The sequence below is a fragment of the Monodelphis domestica genome, chromosome 1, assembly GCF_027887165.1.
Source record: "Monodelphis domestica isolate mMonDom1 chromosome 1, mMonDom1.pri, whole genome shotgun sequence".
Classification (NCBI taxonomy): domain Eukaryota; kingdom Metazoa; phylum Chordata; class Mammalia; order Didelphimorphia; family Didelphidae; genus Monodelphis; species Monodelphis domestica.
Genome location: NC_077227.1, coordinates 566210588 through 566219195, shown reverse-complemented (window position 1 = coordinate 566219195; position 8608 = coordinate 566210588).

Below are 8608 nucleotides of genomic sequence, written 5' to 3'. Positions count from 1 at the left end.
TTTTGATTTGCATCTCTCTGATTATAAGAGATTTAGAACACTTTTTTTATGTGTTTATTAATTGTTTTTATTTCTTTAACTGAAAACTGCCTATTCCATGTCCCTGGCCCATTTATCAATTGGAGAATGGCTTGATTTTTTGTACAATTGATTTAGCTCTTTATAAATTTGAATAATTAAACATTTTCAGAGGTTTTTGTCATGAAGATTTTTCCCAATTTGTTGCTTCCCTTCTGATTTTAGTTACATTGGTTTTGTTTATACAAATTTTTTTTAAATTTGATGTAGCCCAAATTATGTATTTTGCATTTTGTGACTCTTTCTAAGTCGTGCTTGATTTTAAAATCTTTCCCTTCTCAAAGGTCTGACATGTATGCTATTCTGTGTTCACCTAATTTACTTATAGTTTCCTTAATTATGTTCAAGTCATTCACCCATTCTGAGTTTATCTTGGTGTAGGGTGTGAGGTGTTGATCCAAACCTAATCTCTCTCACACTGTCTTCCAATTTTCCCAGTAGTTTTTATCAAATACTGGATTTTTGTCCCAAAAGCTGGGGTCTTTGGTTTTGTCATAGACTATCTTGCAGATATCACTTACCCCAAATCTATTCCACTGATCCTCCATTCTGTCTCTTAGCCAGTACCAAATTGTTTTGATGACCACTGCTTTATAATACAGTTTGAGATCTGGGACTGTGAGGCCACCTTCCTTTGTATTTTTTTTGTCATTATTTCCCTGGATATCCTTGATCCTTTGTTCTTCCAAATGAACTTTGTTATGGTTTTTTTCTAATTCAGTAAAAAAGTTTTTTGGAAGTTCAATGGGTATGACACTAAATAGAATGTGCCATGTGCTACTGAAAAGATGTATTCCTTTTTGTCCCGATTTATTTTTCTCCATACATCTGTTAACTCTAATTTTTCTAATATTTCATTCACATCTTTTACCTCTTTCTTATTTATTTATTTTATTTTATTTTATTTATCTAAATTGGATAGTGATTGGTTCAGGTCTCCCACTAATATAGTTTTACTCTCTATTTCCTCCTTCAGTTCTCCTAGTTTCTCCTTTAGAAATTTGGGTGTGCTACCATTTGGTGCATACATGTTGATTAGTGATATTTCCTCATTGTCTATACTCCCTTTTATCAGGATGTATTTACCTTTCCTATCCCTTTTGATCAGGTTAATTTTTGCTTTGTCTTTGTCAAATATGATTGCAACTCCTGCCTTCTTTCTATCAGTTGAGGCCCAATAGGTCTTATTCCAACCTTTAATTCTGACCTTGTGAGTATCTAATTGATAGCTATTTTTTTCTAATTCAGTAAAAAATGTTTTTGGAAGTTCAATGGGCATGATACTAAATAGATAGATTAGTTTGGGTAGGATGGTCATTTTTATTATATTAGCTCGTCCTACCCATGAGCAGTTACTGTTTTTCCAATTGCTCAAGTCTAGTTTTAGTTGTGTGGAGAGTGTTTTGTAGTTGTGTTCATATAGTTCCTGTGTTTGTCTCAGCAGATAGATTCCTAAGTATTTTATATTGTCTAAGGTGATTTTGAATGGAATTTTTCTTTCTAATTTTTGCTGCTGAGATGGGTTGGAGATATATAGAAATGCTGATGATTTGTGTGGCTTTATTTTGTATCCTGCAACTTTGCTAAAGTTGTTGATTATTTCCACTAGCTTTTTTGTTGATTCTCTAGGATTCATTGAGTAGACCATCATATCATCCACAAAGAGTGACAGCTTTGTTTCCTCATTGCCAATTTTAACGCCTTCAATTTCTTTTTCTTCTCTAATTGCTACTGCTAGAGTTTCTAGTACAATGTCAAATAGTAGAGGTGATAATAGGCATCCTTGTTTCACTCCTGATCTTATTGGGAATGCATCTAGTTTATTCCCATTGCAGATGATATTTACTGATGGTTTTAGATAGATACTGTTTATTATTATTAGGAAAGTCCTTTCTATTCCTATGATTTCTGGTGTTTTTAAAATGAATGGGTGTTGTATTTTATCAAAGGCTTTTTCTGCGTCTATTAAGATAATCATGTGGTTTTTGTTGGATTGCTTGTTGATATGGTCAATTATGTAGATGGTTTTCCTAATATTGAACAATCCTTGCATTCCTGGTATAAATACTACTTGATCATAGTGAATGACCCTTTTGATCACTTGCTGGAGTCTTTTTGCTAGTATCCTTTTTAAGATTTCTGCATCTATGTTCATTAGGAACATTGGTCTGCAGTTTTCTTTCTCCATTTTTGATCTGCCTGGCTTTGGAATCAGTACCATATTTGTGTCATAGAAGGAATTTGGTAGCACTCCCTCTTTGCTTACTATGTCAAATAGTTTGTATAGTATTGGGAATAGCTGTTCTTTGAATGTCTGATAGAATTCACTTGTGGATCCATCAAGCCCTGGGGATTTTTTCTTAGGGAGTTCTTTGATGGCCTAATGGATTTCTTTTTCTGATATGGGATTATTTTAAGAATTCTGTTTCTTCTTCTTTTAGTCTATGCAATTTATATTTTTGCAAATATTTGTCCATATTGCCTAGATTGGCATATTTATTGTCATATAATTGGGCAAAGAAGTTTTAAATGATTGCCTTAATTTCCTCTTCATTGGAGGGGATGTCCCACTTTTCATCTTTGATGCTGTTAATTTGCTTTTCTTCTTTCCTTTTTTAAATTAGATTGACCAGTACTTTGTCTATTTTGTTTTTTTTTCAATGTACCAGCTTCTAGTATTATTAATTAGTTCAATAGTTCTATCTTGTTCAATTTAATTAATTTCTTCCTTAATTTTTAGGATCTCTAATTTGGTTTTCTTCTGGGGGGTTTTAATTTGTTAGCTTTCAAGTTTTTTGATTTGCATATCCAATTCATTGATCTCTGCCCTCCTTAATTTGTTAATATATGCACTCAGGGATATGAATTTTCCTCTGAGTACTGCTTTGGCTGCATCCCATAAGGATTGAAAGGATGTCTCACCATTGTCATTTTTTTCAAGGAAATTATTAATTGTTTCTATGATTTATTCTCTAACCAATTTTGGAATATCATGTTATTTAAATTCCAATTGATTTTTAATTTTGCTCTCCATGTACCCTTATTGATCATTATTTTTATTGCCTTTTCATCTGAAAAGGGTGCATTTATTATTTCTGCTTTTCTTCATTTGTTTGCCATGTTTTTCTGACCTAATATGTGGTCAATCTTTGTGAATGTGCCATGTACTGCTGAAAAGAAGGTGTATTCCTTTTTGTCCCTATTTATTTTTCTCCATATATCTGTTAACTCTAATTTTTCTAATATTTCATTCACATCTTTTACCTCTTTCTTATTTATTTTTTATTTGATTTATCTAAATTTGATAGTGATTGGTTCAGGTCTCCCACTAATATAGTTTTACTCTCTATTTCCTCCTTCAGTTCTCCTAGTTTCTCCTTTAGAAATTTGGGTGTGCTACCATTTGGTGCATACATGTTGATTAGTGATATTTCCTCATTGTCTATACTCCCTTTTATCGGGATGTATTTACCTTTCCTATCCCTTTTGATCAGGTCAATTTTTGCTTTGTCTTTGTCAAATATGATTGCAACTCCTGCCTTCTTTCTATCAGTTGAGGCCCAATAGGTCTTATTCCAACCTTTAATTCTGACCTTGTGAGTATCTACCCACCTCATGTTTGTTTCTTGAAGACAACATATGGAAGGGTTTTGGATTCTAATCCACTCTGCTATTTATATAAGTTTTATGTGTGAGTTCATCCCATTCACATTCAAAGTTATGATTGTCACTTGTGACTTCCCTGGCATTTTGATCTCCTCCCCTAATTCTGACCTTTCTTCTATTGTTATAACCTTTTAAACCAGTGGTTTACTTTAAATCAGTCCCCCTAGTCCCCTCCCTTGATATGCTTCCCTTTCTATCCCCTCCCTTTTTGTTCCCTTCTTTTTTTAAAGTCTGTTTATTTCCCTCCCCCTCTCCCTCCTTCCCTTTTTCTTTCTCTTCCCCCCATTTCTCCATATCATCTTAATTCCCCAATCTTTCCCTATGAGTGATTCTTCTAATTACTCTAATAATGCATACAATTTTTGAGAATTACACATAACACTTTCCCCACATATTAGTGTATATAATTTGATCTAAATGTAGATCTTATCGAAGAGAGTTTGAAGAAAAGAAAAAAAAATTTTCCTTTTCCCTTTTCTTTCATATTTACCTTTTCATGTTTCTCTTGCTCTTTGTGTTTGTATATCAAAGTTTCCATTGATTTCTGGCCTTTTCTTTACAAATACTTGCAAATCTTCTATTTTGTTGATTTCCCATACTTTCCCCTGGAAGTATATAATCAGTTTTGATGGATAGGTGATTCTTGGTTGAAGACCCATTTCTCTTGCCTTTCTGAATATTATGTTGTAGGCCTTGTGGTCATTTAGTGTGGAAGCTGCCAGGTCTTGTGTGATCCTTATTGGAGCTCCTTGGTATCTGAATTGTTTCTTTCTGGCTTCTTGTAGGATTCTCTCCTTAGCTTGAAAGCTTTGGAATTTGGCAATTACATTCCTGGGAGTTGTCTTTTGGGGATTTGGTGTAGAGGGTGTTCTATGAATTATTTCAATGTCTGTTTTGTCCCCTTGTTCTAGAAACTCAGGGCAGTTTTATTGGATAATATTTTGTATTATGATGTCAAGATTCCTGTTTATTTCTGGCTTTTCAGGTAAACCAATGATTCTCAGATTGTCTCTCCTTCCTCTGTTTTCCTGATCTGTCACCTTGTCAGTGAGATATTTTATGTTTTCTTCTAATTTGTTAATTTTTGCCTTTGCTTTATAAATTCTTGCTGTTTTTCAAGATCATTGTCTTCCAGTTGCCTAATTCTGGTCTTTAAAGACTGGTTTTCCTTTTCAGTTTGGTCTATTCTGCTTTTTGAGGCTTGCAGCTGTTTCTACAATTGGGAGTTCTTAACCTTCAGATTGTTAAATTCTCTTTGCATTATATCATTTCTTTTGGAAGATTTTGGAGCATTTATTTGTGTTTCCTCTTCTGCTATTTCCTCTGTAGTCTGTATTTTTCCTCCTTAAAAACTATCCAAAGTCCACCCCTTCTTCTTGCTTTTCTTGGTTTTGGGAAGTTGTTCCTGGGCACTATTTGCCATCTCTATGGTTTTCCCTTCCCTTTCCAGTCAGAAATCTGAGTGAGGAGGGCTAGCTTTCTGTGTATGCATCTAATGATCAAGGCTTTTTGCCTCAGAGCAGCTCTCAATTCTCCATAACTGGGCTATCTTCCAGGGAAGCCCAAGGTCTGCCCTCCCCTGCCTGCCTACATTTTGGGTGTTACTTCTCTCAGGGGGGGAGAAAGAGGAGAGGAAGAGACTTTTCCAAATGGGAAGTTATAAGCGTGGCTTATTTGAAAGGGTATCTTTTGAGTGCACTGATTCTGTTATTTATCTCACCTGAGATTCAAGGGGCAAATTCATCTCCCTGCAACTCTTTGGCCTAATTTGAGATTCCAAAAACCCATCCTCACCATGGGAGGAAGTTCACTGGCTCAGTGGATTGAGAGCCAGGCCTGGAGATGGGAGATCCTGGGTTAAAATCTGGCCTCAGACACTTCCTAGCTGTGTGGCCCTGGGTGGGTCACTTGACCCCCATTGCCTACCCCTTACCAATCTTCTGCCTTCTGACAATAGGCATCTAAATGGATAAAACCCCAGTGAACTTTAAAGAGACTGGGGGTTGTATTTTAAGGCTTTTCAGACTCCAATGTTTTATAAAAATCTCTGTATTTTATTGCATTTTGCTGATTGTTTTAAGATTTAATTTTGTTGGTTTTAAGTTCATATATTAATTAATTCAGTACTATTTTGTTACACTGGATCATTTTAATGTACTGGGTTTTAACGACTGTTATATTCTGTTGCTTTTCCCCTATAACTATACTGAACAAATATTGTTGAATAAGCCCATATAAAAAACAGCTTTTTCTATTTTTGACTTTGTAAATTATTACCGAAAGGATGGATGGATTTCATCAAAACTAGTTACAATTGTATAACAACCTTTGAAAATTTTAATGAGCTAAATATCTCAAATTGATTTTAGAGGGTCTTTTAGACATTATTTTTATATTTTTTTCCAACAACTCTGGTCATTTTGCCTGCCTCTAACATGAGATAAGGTTCATTTTAGTATCTGAAGTGAAATAAAATTATAATCCCCACCTCCCACATTTATAAAAATGTGAATGGATGGGGCATCACAGTATCATACCAAAGGAGCTGGGAAGTTAATCCCAGGGCATTTTATCCCCTCTAGATGACTCCCCAAAGAGGAGCATCTCTCATTTATAACTCTTCAGCTCACTTTACCCAACATCAACAGTACAGAGGTTTGAGTTTTTCCTAGACTCCTCTGCCACATTTTTTAATGATATCTAGATTTCTTGATGATGTTTTAGACCCAAATAAGTTTTACTTTGTTTAAAAATATGTTTGCCAAGGTTGAAACAATTCTACACCTGAAGAAACTTGTGACAAGTATTCATTTTCTTTAAATGTCATACAGCAATTTATGTGAAATATGATAGTGGTTTTGTTTGCTATTGTAATTAATTGGGCTATTGAGAATTTTGGGGATATTGATACCTACATATCTGTACTACTGTCCATTATAAAAAAAATTGCTATGTTCTGAAATTCATTTGCTTGTACTCACAGTGGATCATGGCCAGGTATGAAGAGGAAATGGATCTCATTTTTGGTGAGAAAGCATGTATTCTATATTTCCTTAGCTGACACAGTGTCAATGTTTATAAGTTATATTTTTGAATTTTAAAAGTCTTTTATTATTGTATTTTTCTTGCATGTGTAATATACTATTTCAGGTTTTTATTTTTGCTCTCCTTTTTTATTTGAAGCACGTATCACCAGTATTGAGATTTTTTTAACTTTTTTGATTTGCAGTAATATAACTTTAAAATACATTTGCTATAATGTCAAAGCATACCCCAAAGCTTGAGACTGTAAAAATGATGCCACCGATTGTTTAAAAAAAATTATGGGACTTTGCTTAATGATTCTGTCTGATTCCAAGACAAGATAATACAAAAAGAGCCATTGTACAGGGTCAAAGAAGCAGAAAGTTAACCTGCACAGTGCCAATCGAGCACAAATTCAAAGACCAACCAGTCCCAATGGGGTTGATGAAAATTCTAAGCCAATACAAAGGACTTGAACCTAGTATGAAGGCTCAAGGTTGTGATGCTTAACATACATTAAGACATAGGCCTTCCTTGTATCCACACTCTAGTGAAAATACTTACAGACGAGTATCCCTAATTTGGCTACCTGGCTCCTATAATCTAGTCCCTTTTCTGTGTTTCATAATGTGGCAACTTTCTATAGTCCTGCTACTGACTGGTTAAATGCTTAATTGTTTATATAATTTTAATTAGGCTCTGATTCAAGGATCTGTTATAGATTATTTTTTTCCTTTACTTGGAATTTTTACACATAAGACTTTGATAATCTATATTTCATCCAGAAATTATCTTTTTTATTTGGATTTTTCTGATTTTTTTTATTTCTCTTGACAATTGATTCATATACCTCATAACTCAGTCATACATCCCTAAGTGATCCTTGTGTTTTTCAATCACTCTCTTCAGTGGGGTTTGTAAAATTTATAAATTATTATTATTTTAAATTGCAAAGTTTAAATTCCTTTAGAGAGTAATTTAGGTTAAGAAACATGCTACCCCTCCAAATCCAGAAACTGAACTGTTTGGAGAAGACACCATGAAGATGCCTCCACAGACACAAGCTGTGCATGAGATCAAGAATGAACTTTGGGTGTGGTTGATTGAACATTTACTTGTATGCATACTCTTATGCCAAAGGGGACTGCCCCCTAATTGCCTTTTTGTCAATGCACATAACAATCATTGGTTTTGTTCTCTTTCCCTTTTACCCACAAATTAGTGTAATCTTTAAGTTGATTATGTTTCCATGATCCTTTTGTGGAAATTGGTTTCCCAATATGATCACAGAGGGTATGTAAAAATGGAGATTTGAACCCCAGACTTCAATCCCCAGAAGTTCTTAGTACTTCCCAGAATTCCCTATAATCTCACCTGAGTCTCCACCTGGGCAAGATCACAATTAGCTGTCTTCCTGTACTTGGAGATTGCAAGATGCAGTGAGTATGCTAAGCATGGGGATTCTGAATAATCCTTAATAAAGCTCATAAAATATAATACTTTTGTTATTAGAAACTAAATTTAATTTTTACAGTAATTCCAAACCTGAATGTGAACAGGTAAACTCACCTGTTAAATGGAAATGGATAGCAGAGTGAATTTAAAACCATAATCCCACTATATATTATGTACAAGAAACACATATGAAGCGGAGTGACACACACAGATACAAAGTAAAAGGCTGGAACAGATTTCATGCATCATCTAAAGTAAAAAAAATAGGAGTAAAAATCATGATGCCAGGTAAAACCAAAGTAGAAATTGATCTGATTAAAAGAGTCAAGGAAGGAAATTACATTTTCCTAAGGGTACTATACACAATGAAATAATATCATTACTA